The sequence below is a fragment of the Fukomys damarensis genome, unplaced genomic scaffold (genome assembly GCF_012274545.1).
Source record: "Fukomys damarensis isolate Sample0158 unplaced genomic scaffold, DMR_v1.0_HiC HiC_scaffold_16, whole genome shotgun sequence".
Classification (NCBI taxonomy): domain Eukaryota; kingdom Metazoa; phylum Chordata; class Mammalia; order Rodentia; family Bathyergidae; genus Fukomys; species Fukomys damarensis.
Genome location: NW_022900928.1, coordinates 33,361,291 through 33,377,911, shown reverse-complemented (window position 1 = coordinate 33,377,911; position 16,621 = coordinate 33,361,291).

Sequence of the window (16,621 nt, the reverse complement as noted above, 5' to 3'; positions counted from 1 at the left end):
GTATGCTAACCTTCTGTCAGGGGATAGCATCATTAAGGTTGTGTTAATGATATAAGTGTTAATTTTACCAGAGCATTTCATGCGATCTCTTGTAAAAATTTAATTGCAGACCTAATTCCAATTGTCTTGTACATGGATTGAAAGGTGGCCTGAGGAGAGCAATATAGGAAAACTCACACCAGCAATATGCTAATTGAAGAAAGGTGGCTAAATGGAGGACTGCAATGATTTTAATGGTGTTCATTATCCTTAGGAATTATCTGCATGGATGCCTTAGTGCAAAGTTTTGATCACTTAAAATCATCAAGCCTATATTTAGGATTCTAGTAGAGAAACCTTCACTTTTCACATTCTCCACCTAACATTAACCCATTTGGGGCAATGTAATCATATTTACTCTAGGCTTTATATCTTCTTCACTCCTTTTCTATAACTCTCTAAGCCATATATTTGAGCAAAAATCCCCAGAAGTTTCAACTATTTTAGAGATCAATTAATTCTGTTCAATTATTATATAAATGACCTCACATGAGTTCTAGAAATAAGAAAGCAACTCCCCAAATATCATATGTTGTCTTAGTCTACTTGGCATACAAGAGACAATATTTTAGACTGAGTAATTTATAAACAGGATAAATATATTGCCCAAAATTCTGGGCTGGAATGTACAAGGCCAGGGTCAGCAGACTTAGTGTTTGGCAAGGATGGACTTCCTTTGCTTCAAATATATTACTTTCTAGCTGTGTCCTTTGGGGCACAGGAGCCAAAGAGTTCCCTCAAGCTTCATTTTAAGGGAACTAATCTCATTCACGGAGTTGGAGCCTGCATGACTTAATCACTTCCCAAATGCTCTATTTCTTATGAATGTCACATTGGGTATCATATCCCAACACGTGAGTTTTGGAAGAATACAGATACAGATTATTTAGGTTAGCTGTCTCCTTGGTCATTTAAAGCCTTTGAGCCAACATTATTTCATAGAACTCCCATGTACATAAATCCACTTATTAATCCCAAGAAATATCTGTTCTTCTTTAAAGGTTAGTGAGTAATGGGGTAGCTCTCCAAAAAGAAGTTGAGAGAGAGTCCTATTTTAACACTGAATTCTGGAAGGCAGTGCCCAGGAAAGTGAGAGTCCATAATAGTATAAATGTTTGGTCTTCACATTGGTGTCAGTATGTACCAGACCTTTCCTAAATATTTTATATATATTAATTAATTCTAACAAAAATTTTGATGGAAATGTATTGATTTTATTGCCAGGTTAAGGACAGTACTAATGAATCAAAGAGAGCTACTTTTTAAGTCCAAGGCCACACAGCACTTGGGCTTCAGAGTTTATGTTTTAAATCTGCTATCTTTTGGAGAAAATTAAGGGAAAGGGGCTGTGTTTGTTCTACTGAATGGTTGCTACTGTCATTATTTAACTGACTAATGTTAGTGGATACATTCTAGGAGCAAAGCACATTTGTGTATAGCGTAATAGAGAAAAATTAACAATGCTGCTCTGGACCTATGAAGAGAAATAAATAAAAAGTGAAGAAATTCAGGAGGAAGGAAATTCTCAATGCCATGACTTCCTCACCTTATTCATTTGCACCATTGTAAAAAAAAATGTATCTTGAAAAGCTATATTGCTTTCAAGTAAAACAAAAATTGATTGGGAACATTCTTCTTTTTTTATTTTGGTAAGATAAGTTTGAGTCAAAATCAATACCCAGAAGAGCTCCAAAAAGAAAGAGATGTTCTCTGGGTACAAAATTTGTGAGGGAGTAATTCATTCCCGTGACAGTGAAACGGTCTCTGAGTGCAGCTCTCAGCAGTTCAGCTTGTAGTAAAACCTCTTCAAAAAGGGACAGGATTTCAAAAGAACTTGAGAGAGGAGAAATGAAAAGGTAAGGTAAGTCATGGTCTTATCAGGGCCGAAATCTCAATCTGTTTCACCCTCTAGAGCTGAGTCAATTGATTTTTAACCAACTAAATATATTTTTTTAAAAAATGCCCCCACCCTTCCTAACAATACTCAAATTTGGCAGCTTAGGATTGCCCAAATTGTGCTGTAATGCAGCAATCCACAGGCCTCTCACTTTTGCTTCTAGTGATTCACCCCTGCTTTGTTTACTCCCAGTTCTGATAATTGGCCAATATTCAATTAACTTTTTCATATCCAGGTCATTTGTGGGTGGTTTTTGACCTTGCTTCTATGAGTATATACTCACAGATGCCACAGTCTTGGTCATTCTTGCTAGAATCCACAATCCATTCATTAAACATTAATTGGATGCCTATATAGCAGACATTTTCCTACTTGGATAAAGTAGGAATGAACAAATAAAATAGACCCAGTCTTGTAAGAGCTCAAAATCTTGGTGACAGATAAACAAAAACAAAGGATTTAGTGAACTTAGTGTATAGTGAGTATTGTAGGAGAGGAATGCTTCATGCTGGTTTGGGGTTAGAGGAAATATTTCTGTAGTTTATGGCTACTGAGCTAGGGTTAGTGGGAATTTTCAAAGCAAAGCAAGCAGGAGGGATATTATGTGATTTCAGATAAGATATGGAAAAGCATGGAGTTAGAGCAAAATCTGATGCTCTCAAGGCACATTAAATAAGATAGTAAAGAAATTTCAATTGGAGAGGCGGATTTGAATTATTAGAGGAGAGATTAGATTTAGGCAAGATGGCCAGATCTCTGAGGACAACATATTCATGTCAAAATGTTTAGACATTATTGCAAACGATATAGGAAATAACTGCAAAAAATGTTTAAGATGAAGGTTGCATGATTGTGGTGTTTCTTGGAACTTTGCTTTTCCAGACCCTATTGCATTACTGGTGGTATTCACTATAGATTCAAAGGGAAGACCCGCTCTTAAGTTTTGGCTCCATCTGTCATCACTATGCAAACTCTACCATACACAGCAGCTTTTTAAGACCTAGTACTCCTATCTGTAAAACGTAAAGATCTTGTATCTTTCAGACATGTAAAGTAATGAATTAATTTTTGTTGTTTTTCCAATACCTTGCATTTCTTTATGCAGTTAAATAACATGGCAGCACTTAGCCCATTCTAGGTATTGCCCTAGAGGATAAGACAGTGAAAAATAAAAAATTTCTATCCTCGTGGACAAATATTGCTCAAGTGCCTTATATACACAAGGTATTCAATGAGTATGTGATCAGTGAAGGGATGTGCCTTTTCTGGTTTCCTCCTCCATCCAGATTCATAGTCATGATTTTGCTTTCATAGAGAGGAGGGACATGAATGCCCCAACGTCATTAGATGCATTTGCATTATTGCTTTTGCATGGTAAGATCATCTGGATGTTTTGAATATATTTTAATGAGTTGATTTTAACTATAGTTCCATTATTTTTTTTCCACAGGTCTTTGATTCTCTGAAATGCCTGCATTCTTTTATTGGCTTACATGTTTGTAGTACATCAGTTTGAAATACCTGAGACAGGATCAGTTTATAAAGAAATAAGTTTGATTTAGCTCACGATTCTGTAGATCCCAGGGCATGGTATCAGCAGTGGCTTGGCTCTGGTAAGGACCTAATAGCAGATAGTATCACACCCTCAAGAGTATGTGTGGGAATGAGAGATCGCATTGTGAAAGAGGAAGTCTTTGTAACTGGTCTCCCACAGTTCTTTGCAAAGATAGTCCTCCACCTAAGAACCTCCCACTAGGCATCACCCCCTAAAGTTTGAATATTACCTTCCAATATCATTGTTCTGGAGTGCACCCTTGTGAGAGACTGCTTGGGCCTGCATAAGATGACTGCCCTCAACCTTAGCCTTTGCCTCAGTGGAAAAATCCCACTAGACTACATACGTGACTTATGGCAGGTCTAGCCCCTGGGCAAACAGGGAATCTTACAGAAAAAATAGCCCTTTGTGCTAACCACAGGGTCACGGGATCTGGAGCAGGAGGCCGGTGGTATTTCCTTGTCCTGCTTGCCCCTAGAGATTGTTAAGTTAAAGATTGCATAGGGTTAACTGTTGATGTATACCTTCCCACTTACCCCTCCCCACATTTGGTAAAATACTGATTGCTGTATGGTTAAATGCTTGAGTGACTCATGTGATTGGTAGAGGATTTGATTGAACTGTCTAATAAGCTTGCTAAACCTTCCCCCTGGAATAACAGTATATAATCGTTTTGCTGAGCCAATAAAGTGCCTTTGATCAGAAACCAGACTTGGGCCGTGTACTCTAACTTCTTAAAGATTTCCTTCACAGACATTCAAGATCGGATCGGCCTCTGATGACCCACGAATAAGAGGCGGCTCTCACCTCCTATTCCCCGCGGGACGGGGTCCCCCCAGAGAGCCGCACACCCTTTTAAGGCATGAACCCCACTGAAACAAACTATATTGAAAAACAATACATAGATAGAGAGATAGATAGATATAGATATAGATTTCTATCTATCTATCTATCTATATATATATATAGATAGATAGATAGATAGATATAGATATATAGATATATCTTAATTATGTCTTCTTCCATTATAAGTTCCATGAAGGTATTTATAATATGTCTTCTTTCCCATTATCATCCCCTCACAGTACCTAGCCTATGGCAGCTTCCTAGTGGATAGGATTGTCTCTGTCTCCTGCCAGGATTCTGTTACATAACACCTTTATAAAAGGGATTTAGTCAGTGGATGGTTGATAACATTAGGTGGCCTTATAAGTCTCTCCCCACTATGAATTTTCTGATCCTAAATTATTCACATCCAAAGAGACTTCTTTACATTTTACATCCATGCCAATGCCATTGATCTGTATCAGTGGAAGTGAACCTCTGGCATGGGTGCTGCAGCGTGCAAGTGGAGCCCTCTCTCCAGGAGATAAGCCAAGCTCTCCAGCTGTGGTTTAACACCTTATCAACATGCATACAAAGCAAAGACTTAGTTGTGCAAAAGCAAGCCAAATATAAACATTTACCTTTCAAAAGTTGTTTGTATCATTGAAATCTTTGTTATTGTGTTTTTCTTTTGAGACAAAAGATGTTAATGTATAATTTTTTTTTTTGTAAACTAAACTCTTATTATGTAGCTTTAATTGCAGTGTTGGCACTTGTCAATAAAAAAGTGGGTTTGGGGTTGCAGCTTGCACACAGTGTCTAAAAGGTTTGCATCTCTGCTTTAGATACTCAAATGTTAGGATGTGGGGGTACAGTCTTCTAGCGGTAGTTTGAATACATCAAATAGATTCTTGAGAAGGAAAGAAACAAGCATTATATGGCAAATAGGAATATTAGTAATGCTAGGCCACTTTATACATTCCTGCGTGAAATCGAATTTGTATGGTTTATATGGAAAGTCAATCTGATATGCTTAACTACTTGTAAGCTGTTAATATTTGCATATCACCATGGGATATAGACTGTAGCAAGGTCATTTAACAGTTATAGGGCAGAATCTTTCCATTTTGTTAATCACTTACAACTCTAATTTCACACTACATCAGTCCTTTCACTCTAGTCCACAGCCCTTCAAAATCCCATTCTAAAAATCCACAGGAAAACATCTGTTCACAACATGCTATAACCACCCTTACTGACAGTCCCCTAACGTCAGAATTCGTACAGGTTAGAATGATACTTAACTATTTTCCAGTCCTCCTTTATATCTACTAGTAATTTCCCGTACTTTCCCTCATCAGCAGACTACCATTCACCACTTCCAATTTTTATTTCAACCTTCCATGTTACGGCTTCTCAGTCATTATGTATCAGTCGTCTTCCATTCCAGTTCTAAGCTGTTCCTTTTAGCCCAAGAGTTTACCAAAGCTCCTGATGCCATAGTTGGAGGGAAGCAAGTCTCTGGTTACAATTCTCAGTGCTATCTGGGCTCCCTCCAGGTTAAATCTTCAAGACGATGCTCCCCAGACTTCAAGCCTTCACCCATGATGGCATTTCTCACATGTTCACCTCTCAGGCTTGGAAGAAGAATTAGAACGTGGGTTATGTTATAAATTGCAAGGCTTAATATAACTTCTTTTAGAGAAGGTATGGCAACATAGCAGAGAAAAAATCTAAGCCAAGGAAATCAGTAAATCTGAGCATAAAGTCAATGAGTGTCCTATTTCCATAGAATTCAAACAAAATAAAATACCTTTGCACCCTGTTCTCACTCTGGCATTTTTCTTTGCCACTTTCATTTTCTTTGCTTTATTCATTGTCATAAGGTAGGGTCAGGGAAAGGAGATTCATCTGTATCCTGTCAGAGTACATTTGTTGCCAGCCACATCATAGGTCTGCTCCACAATGGTACCCTGATATAATCTGATTTTTAAAATGAATACTATTGGCTACCAATGAAGCATGGAGTGTGAGAAAACCATGTAACCTATGGAAAGGCGGCTATGTATTCTGTCTTTTTTCCATGAGTTTTTGAGGCTATTCATTTATTCCTGGTATGTGGGCTAGTTTCCTTATATCGTGTGATCACCATTGTTTGTTAAGAGTGGCTGCATTAGCTGAATTCCAAACTTCTGATGGAGTGTAACAGAGTCCTTCTAATGGGTGATGAAAGACAGATATGGAAGAATTATCACTATCAAAATTAGCACATTGGCAATTAATGAAATAAAAAGCAGATAAGCAATATTTTAACAGCAGTTCAGTAGGGTTGTGATAGTGGTCTCGTTTCCCAACATCCATCTATGGACACATGTGGCAAATGTTTATTTCCTACTGAGTCCTACCCTGATAATCTTGACCAACAGTGGACTTCAATGATTTTTCTTGTAATCTCACATCACATCCTATATCCTCTTTTCATTTGCTTCACTGAATGCTCATTTTTTACCACATTAAAAGTATCCACTCTAATACTTATGAGTCTCTTATTGTAAAGGCTAGACTCTTCCATGTTTTTCTGTGAATGTCTTCCATTTGTCACTTTGAAATCCACTCTCAACCCATTTCCAAGATGCTTTGTTCTCCATGGAACCCAGTCTCTGGGTTCCATTAATGAGAAGCAATAGCCATACATGAAAGGGAGGGAGGAGAGAAAATTCGGGGCAGTAATTCCACTGCCTGCTGCCTGTGGAGTTGATGAATCACAGCTCTTGTTAGGCGGCACTCTCTCTGCCGGCCTCTCATCTCAAGGTTCTGGTAACTGCTCACTCCCCTTGTCCTTAAGTAAAGGCTGGTAATGAAGCACCATTGTCTAACTCCAGGCGCCAGGCTATCCTTATGATTTCCTCATACCTTTCTACTTACATTCCTTATATTTAATTCTCCAAAACTAATGCTCAGGCATGTCACAGATTTCTTGCTTGATGCTCTCTTGAGTTTAGTGCCCAGTGAATTATCATCCCTTTGGCTGGATTCCTGTGCGGCTGTGCACCGCCATTTTATTCTAAATACTTCATTTTGTCAAAGTCGCTGATCCTTTCACTCTTTCCTCTCAGCATTCGCCGCACTACCATCACTCCTCACTTGCTCTGGATTTCTTTTTTTATCCATAGCACATGTCATTGCCTAATACTCTACATAATACAATTATATATGTTCATGATTTCTTTCTTAATTTCCTATATATAAACCAAGTTTCCAAGGCAGGGCTCTTTGTTTTATGCACTGACCTTCTTAAGCATCTTGAGTGGTGTCCCTGGCATATTTACAGAGCTCAAAAAGTGTTTCTTGAATAAATAAATAAAATCTTAGCTGGAAAATTATTATTTCAAGAAGTTTTGCTCTTTCCTCCTTGTTCGGTGTCTCTCTGCTCTCACCCATCTTGATTCAGGGCAAGTGCCTTCCCCTTGCGCTTCCTAGGGCATCCTGTATTTCTGCCATCCTAGCACAGCCAGACTCTTGTGCGGTTGTCTATTTATTTCTCACATTAGACTGCAAGCTCTGTGAAAGCAGAAATCGTTTATATCTTTTGCACAACACCTAGTTTAAGAAGTTCTACTACATTTTTGATGAATAGTAAATCAATGCATGAAAGGACAGGGACAGTTTATATCCATTATTGGAAGGAGCATCTTCGATAACCTACTCAGACAGCTGTTCTGGGTCTCAAAGACTGAGAGATTGAGAGTGCGTGTTCAAAGAAAGACCCTCAAAAGAGGCAGCATTGGAGCAGAAAAGCAAAGGGACATTACGGTTTCTAAAGGCAGGTAAGCTCGGAGCTAGAGACAGATGCCTGGAAGTGCCAGAAGTGAAGAGCACAGTGACACTCGGGGGAAGGAAGCAGCAGCCCAAACACAGGACTGGAAGAGGGCCCAGTGGGCCTGAGGGTTAGGGACGTGCAAGTGACAATCGGAAGATGAGGTAGAGAACTGAAATGCTCGCAGTTCACAGGAGGCTTTGTAACATCTGCTCAGGCTCCGAGCGTTTATCCTTAAAAGGGGAGGGAAAATTAGAAGGCCGAAAATAATTTTAAAAAGGTAATTTTCCTTGTTCAAAATATAAGCTGGTATAAATATGTGAAATTCGTGAATAATTAAAATTTGCGAAAAGTTTATCTCCTAACCTGATAGAAATCTACCTTTACCATGCTAAAAATGTAAAAGATGGACCTGTCCCTCTAGGAGACCCCAGAAATGGTCTCTCACATGAACAGTGCTCTGACTTTGGTCCGTTTGCAGCAATTTTATGTTTTCCTTTCCTTTTGTGCTCCTCCTCTCTCCTGTGCTTTTGTTTTCCTTTCCTTTTGTGCTTTCACACGTGCATGTCTCTAAACGTGCTGCTTTTTCTCCTTGGAATTTAGTACTTTTAAGCTATTTTCTCGAAGGATAAATCATAGTCACTACTTCCGGTGCAGAGCCTTCCCTCCTGTTTTCTGTGTTATGTGGGCTGCTCCTGACATGGCCAATGGCAGTTGTACACAAGTTACCTGGACACACATTGGGAGGTGTAAATGAAAAATTATCTCATGTACCCACCTCTGTCGTATCCGTACTGCATAACAGATGGAAGAGAGTAAATAAATGTTTGCCAAATAAAAGAGTGAAATGAGAACCATGAACGGAGTGATAAGGTAAAGATGTCAATCAGAAGTGATTATCTGAGCTTGAGATAAGCACTCACAATCAATGGCAGTACTCAGGTATCATAGCTATTGTGTATGATGTCTTGAGCAACGGAGAAGAGAGCTGTTTCGCTTCCATGTTCAGATTGCAAAATGAATGCATAATAAATAGTCAGAGGCATTTGAGAGTGAGTAAGCTCCATTTAATTTTTATTTTGCATTGAAAATTGCCCTTGGGCCTCTAGAGATTAATACAGTTTTAAATAAAGTCAACACAGAAATTTAAAAAATATATTGAGTGGGAGAAGCAACGGTGTTCAAAGAAGCATAGAAAAGAAGTTAGGTAGAGCCTGGGAAATGTAACGTGAGGAAAAAAATGGGCACACAAACTTCATCCAATATAAAGACCCAAGGAGAACTATAAATGAAAGATGAAGTTCTCATGCAAAGTCTTAACCAGTTGCCTATTGCATTTGCAACTGTAGAGAGGGACTTGCAGACGTAGAGAAGGATTTACAGAATGTTGGTGCAACTGGACACACAGTGAGTGCTTCCTAATTCATTATCTCACACAGACCGTGTGTCTGGGGCACATTCCCTGACTATCCACCCAATTTCACCGGGAAGACAACTTGGGTCACTAGACATGGCTTATCAAAAATCAGACAATAGTGCCTGGAAAAGCCGCTGCTTCTAGGTTTCTGGCACTCAGATGCAGACTTTTTTGTATGGGAAAACTGCCTTTCACTTATCTCAAACTCATGGTCATGCTAGGCTGTCATTGTCCACATTTTCAAAATGGGATGTGTAGTGCACAGTTCTCTTGTAAGTACTATAATTCTAACTTTGTGGATAAAAAAGGGAAGCACAGGGAGACCAGCAGCATGTGTACATTTAGAGAGAGAGTCGGGATGCAATTCATGGGTCCAGCCTCGCAGTCCTTGCTCGTGTCATTTGCATTGTTTCATAATATTTCCTGTGATCTGATTTAAAGTATTTTCATGACGATGAAGAACGAACACTGATCGCGGCAAATACGTAAGGTTCAATAAGTGGTGTTATTGCTGCTGTGTTTTCTTTCCTGTATTGACCCTGGAACAGATATAAGCATATATTTAAATACATCTGAATAAATATATGATTTATATATGTGTATATGTGATTTATAGTAAATTATTTTATATAGAGAAATATATTTTCTATATATTCTAATTATGTATTCTGTATAACAACTGGTGATGGATAAAAAAGCCTTGGTTGAAACTTTTTGTTGCAATTATTATTGCGGTCACTTCCAGACCTTCTTCAATGCAATGGTAATCTCTTTAAATAAAGAATACATAAAGATTTGTGATGTGCACCTTAGCATGGTAAAAGCTCAGCAAAGTCACACAGGAGAAAGAGCTACTTAAATTGTTCAGCCCACAGTTTTACACATGGGAGAATATATGTTCGGTATTCTGTCTGACCCCTGTGGGTAACCTGAATATCATCAGTTTCCTTGCAACTGACTCATACACAAACCGAAAGTTACTTGTATGCCAGGATGCTACAGGGTCCTTTTAACTAGTACCTCTGTTGCTTGGAGATCCAGTACCAGTCCAGAATTGTCAGTGTTTGCGTGTGCTGGAATAGTTAGTGGCTCAGGAAATTAAGGTATAATTTAGATTGTTTCTGGGAGAGCAAATAATAAGAGTGAAGGGTGTTAGATTGTAAGCAACATCTGACTTGCACTCTGCTGGCCTGGATGCTGCTCTATAAAGCATACTTGGCCTGACGCTGTATCTTTTCCCTACTACTTCTGGAACCTATGGCAATGTGTTCAACTTCTTTGCACCAGAATCCTCATCTGTAACTATGGCATATCGCAGGCTTGTTGTAATGATTAAATACAACTATGAAAAATATCCAGTGTACATATTAGACACATTGTAGTAATGCAAATGATTCTGAATTCGTTCCCCTTTCCACCAGCGTATAGACTTTTATAAAGTTTACAAACAAATAACTACATGCAGAGTGTCTGTCACCTGTACTGCATGAGATAAAAAGAGAGATATAACTTAAAAATGGTTGACTTGACCCTCGGCTCTGTCATAATGCACGACTAACCTAAATGATGGGGACAATCTGGGTCTTCAAAAAGATTAAAATGAAGTCATCTGAAGAAACATAGGCGTTAATTCTGAACACATATTTACATATATTTCTGTTTACTTCTTGACTTCCATCAGTGACATAATCCCATCCTAGCTTCGGTTTGCTACCAAATTGTTACTTCTGAGCTAATTGTTACTATTCTCTCTGTGTACTCTGGCAATACAGAAATCTGAAAATGAAACTACTACAAAACACTTCTCACATATTTGAATAATAACTGGTTCTTCTGAAGTACTTACAGTGTACAACAACTAAATTGGGATCTCAGGGTAAAACTGATCATCAAATCGTCACAACCACCCTTTGCAATGAAATAGATTTAAAATGAAAGCTAAGAACGGTCAAGTGACTTGACTAAAAGAACACGTTTCAGTTTGATTCCTAGAGGAGGTATTTTCACATTTTGTAACTGAAAGGCTGTGGTGAAGCCACAGGGTTTGTCTCTGCCACTGGAATGAATCTATGTGCCCCTAAAGACAGAAGATTTGACTCACTCATCTTTCTCTGCCCAGTGTCTCACATTCCTCCTCACAGAGTGGGCATTCCTCAATGAGTGTCAGGGTAACTCGACAGACAATTGGAAAACAACGTCTCAGGGCAGCTACAACACTGTGACTGCCTTTTATTTTCAAAAGCTAAAAGTAAAGCACACATTTGACAAAAGCCATGTAATAAATATGGGCTTTGAGCAATCTATACAGAGCCTAAACTTTATCTAATCTCTAATTCTCATCCTAAAAGTTCAGTTTCTTCTGCCTTGTCTGTCGAAGACAATATTCATAGATTAGAATCAAAAAAAGCAAAATGTTCCTTCTGTCTTCCTGCTTACCCATATCTTTAAAAATGTTTATCAACCATTGAAAGAGAATATGTTTTCCAGAACATAACCGCAAAGAAAAGCATTTCCTCCGTGACTTTTCTTTTCTTTCTGAAAATGGCTTGTTATCCGGTAATCTTTTAGCAACTTAAAGACATTGAAGTAACAGATCATGCGCTGTGAGGCTGGAGGTGGAAGAGTTGTGACAGCCTTGGCTCCATAGTGATTTTACTCTTAGAGAAAAGAAAAAAAAAATGGGACAGGGTTTGAAGCAAGGGGAGAAATGATGTGGATTACATTTTATGAAGATTACTACATATAGTGAATGGGCTTTGGAGCAGTAAGAAAAGAGACAGGATATTGTTAGTTAGAGAGACTGTGGACTAGATATAGTGGTGGCTTCCCAGATTCTAGCCTGAGGAATAATGGAGTCAGTTAACAGGAGACCCTTCTATTTTTCTTGAGGGATTAGAGTTTGGAAAGCCACAGGAGCCATTTTTCTTCCTTTGGCTCAGTATCAAAGGTAAGGAATCCTGAATGTGTTAAACACTTCTAATGAGCATGGGGCAGGATATGGAGGGAAAGACCAAAAGGAAAACAATCAGTATTTGAAAATTATTTTCCCACCACAGCTATGTTCCTAGTGAAGGCAAGCTATTTGGTTATTGTGTCTCTATTATTTCTCCTGTACTTGCTATGTAGTGGGCATTCAACAGATAATTTTACATCAATGAATACATGATTAATAGTGCCATATGGACACAAACCATTTATCAACACAAAAGACATATGGTCTAAATAAACTTTAGTTCTCTTTGCTTTGGGTTGATTTTTTGTTGTTCAATATTTTTATACAGCTAATTCAGTCAGATCACAGTTCAGATTAAACTGGTTGTGAATAAGAAATTTCAGAAATTCATATGCCTAGAATGTCTGATTAAATTATAAGATGATTATTAGAAGTAAATATTTGCTAGTACCCATTTTGAATTGTGCAAAAATGTCTTTTCTGTTTCATCACTATCGTGACTAAAGTTTAAAATTTCATATAAAAGTACCATAATGAGTTATTTATTTTGCCAGGCTGATTCAATGGTTCTTTATTAGTATTGTAGTTTTCTAAGGTTTTTTTTTTTTTGGCAGTTATGATTCAAGATAAAGACTCAGAATATCAGTATATTCATACCTAATATGAGGAATATTTTTCATGAAATCCAATATTTTTGTGTTCCATAAAATATTGCTCAAAAATGAAGTTTAAAGACGATGTAGCAGTATAATTGTGTATAAAGATGTATTAAGGACTCTCATTATTTATGGATACTACATAAAATTTTACATCTTAAATAAGTATAATTGCTATCCTCTTCATTCTTTCTTTTATTTATGATTCACTCATCTCTTTCAGTGAGAATATTAATGTGATTGTAACTTATACTCTCAGGAGAATATTTCTTCTTTGCTGTCTTTCTTACTAATCTCTCCTATGAAATAATTTCTTGATTCATATTTTCCTTTGGGGAATGACCCATGCGAATTGAACATAATGGATACATTTCATCCCTATTGTCTGACTTCAACCATTCTAATTAGTTTATATGCATCTGTCCTTTCTACATAACCCACGGTGAAAAGCATTACTTCTCATGACATGTAGGCTTTGTATTCAAGGTAAAGTCTCTAGCTTGTCATTTACTATCTGGAAGGCCTTGGAAAAGTCATTCTGCAATTGAGTCTTGTGGTTTATAAGACTGAGAAGCCAAAGTCCACAGCACAAGTTTGTTCAGAAGACTACATGAAATGATGTTGACACAGAATGAGTGTTCATCCATTTCCCCATTCATCACTCCAACCCAGTATGTCTGTGTTCTAATCTCTTTTATAACTAAAGGACAAAAACATAGTGGAAGACCATCAATTTGGTTTGCTTTTCTAGAGATAAAATTCATTCAAGTGTTTGGCACGGTGGCACATGCCTGCAGTCCCAGCACCCCTGAGGGTGAGGCAGGAGGATTGCTGCAAGTTTGAGGCCAGCCAAGGCTATATAGTGAGTTGAAGGCCAGCCTGAACTAAGAGTGAGACCCTACCTCAAAAAAACTAAAAGAAAAAAAATCATTCAAGTGAGGAGGAGAAAGAAGGCATCCTTGTGACTGTTGTGAAAAGATCAATCAGAGCAAGTCAACATTAAACCAAAAAAGAGTAATAGCTAAGCATTTCCAAAATCATCTTAGTGATCCAAAACATGTAGTAAATGCTCATCATGGGTCAGGAAAATGCTAAGTACTAAACCTTCAAAAACTTATGTTGATTATCACTGCCAACTAGCAGTCTTGTCCTCAGAGATTTTCTGTTAAAGAGAAGAGTTGGTCCTGGAGACTCATTCCCTACCTACAAACAGTTTAAAATGTCCTAGGTAGAAGACAGTAAAATCACCTGTTTCTCAGATATGTATCATTGCTCCTACATCCTAGAGAGTCTGTGTTTATAAGTGCATTTCTCCAAAAGTAATGGCTTTAGAGTCTAGCAACCATTTAAATCAAACACAAACTTACAGAGCATCTTATAAAACTCTCCCAAATAAACAATGAGCTGCCCCATCTGAATGGCCATGACTCCTGTCCACATTTCCTTCACAAGGAAATCAAAGTGTCCACAATATTAGCCTTTCTCCTTTAGCTCCACTTTGTTAACATTTCAGGACATGGATTTGGTTGCTAGAGATCATTCTTCTATTTTTTTGCCTATGACCCTTCAATGTCCTTAACTCAACACTTTCATTAAAGAACTTATGCATGGGCATTTAAGAACAATACCAGATGTCCATTCTATGAAAAACTGTCTTGCTCACGATTTGTGGATGCATGCCCCAGGTCTTCATAGCCTCCAATACTGGCTAAATTTCCAGACATTTGATAAGTGATTATTTTTTTAAGTTTTTGATTAGACATTTTATTATTTCAATATTTTATATACATTAAAGTTTCTGGATTTTACTGTTTAATCTTTTTTGATATTCATGGTATGTTTCAATACATAACAGAATAACAATGACCTTCTACCACCATTTGTAATAGAAACTCAAGTACACCTGAATTCATTCAGATTCTGTCTTGGCCACACAATGCCTGTAGTTATACTGAGATGAGCACATGAACAAAGTCTCAGTTTTCTTATCTGTATTCTAAAGGTAAGCATATCTGTATTGTAAGCTTACAGTAAAATGCACATATGTGGAATATATACCTACATATGAACATACATACAAGGATTTTGAAAGAATTGTAAGTTTTCTTTGAGACAGAATGAAGAAAATGTATCACACAGATGAAACTTCCAATTCAACAAAATGCACTGATTATGGGAATTAACAGGTGTGGAGTTTTGTAATTTCATCTAGGTAAGACTTACTCCAAAGTATCTTATTTTATAAAAACATAATAATTTTCTCTAGCAGAATTTTGCAATATGAAGATATTTTAAATGTAGACAACTTTAGTAATGATTACTATATGAAATGTTTCAGAAATCTAGGAGAGGGATTTTAGGTTTTGCTACATGATTATGGTTTTTTGCTATGCCACAGCTGGATATACTGTTGGGATTTTACTAAGCCCTTACTGGATTTCCTACTTAGGAAATGTGAACAGTTCTATGGTAAAGAAGTGCTTTTTGCTAATACCAAGTTTTGTAAGTATACTGTTCAACTTTTGTAAGTTTTGGAAAAAAACCCTCGATCCACATAGGAAGTAATAAAGTACTATTAGTCGCTTCTCCCTTGACTTGTAGAGCTATAATACTTACAAGGATTCAGGGAAAACATACTGAAATATTTATTTATTATGAGTTTAATTTTCATTCTAATAGTGTAATATGTGGATTGTTTCTCTGCTTTTCCATTCATGAGCATTTATTGTCAACTTTAGAAATTTGAATTAGCATAAATAATGTTTCTGTAATTTAAATTCCTACTCACAATATCGATTCATTAGTGTTCAGCCACCATGGAGTATTTATTGAGATGTCAGCTATGATATACATTATCAATCAAATGCAGAAGAAAAGGAGGGATTACAGTATGAAAAGGAATCATCATAGACCTCAGGAGATTGGCAGAATTCTTTCTCACTTTTACATCAGACTCCAGCAAGAACATCTATAGTATGAGAATAACAACTTTTATTCCTGTCTTCTCAATACAAGTACTGTATAAGAAAAATAAAATAAGCCCATAATACTCTCCAATCTTTTTTTTTAATTTTATTGAGTTTATTGGTACATTTTAGGGATACAGTACAGTTACATTCATTGTTGGGATCATGTACCTTTACATGGCAAGTCTTGATTCTCATTTTTTCCCCTTACCTCTGCCCTCCCTTCACCCCCTCCTCCACTCCCCATCTACAAACACTTTATTTTCATCTTTTCATTCTCTCACATTTTTTTCTTTTCCCTTTTTGTTCTTCCCCTACGTATCACACCTTCCCTACACCTTTAGCTCCTTTCTTCAAATTTCTAAATGTCAGTAATCTTATTAGAATCTTATGCATTGTTGCAGAATATTCACACCAGGGAAACTATTTGGTATTTACACATGTGTGACTTATTTATTTCACTTAGGAGTATATCTTCAATATGTATCCATTTTCC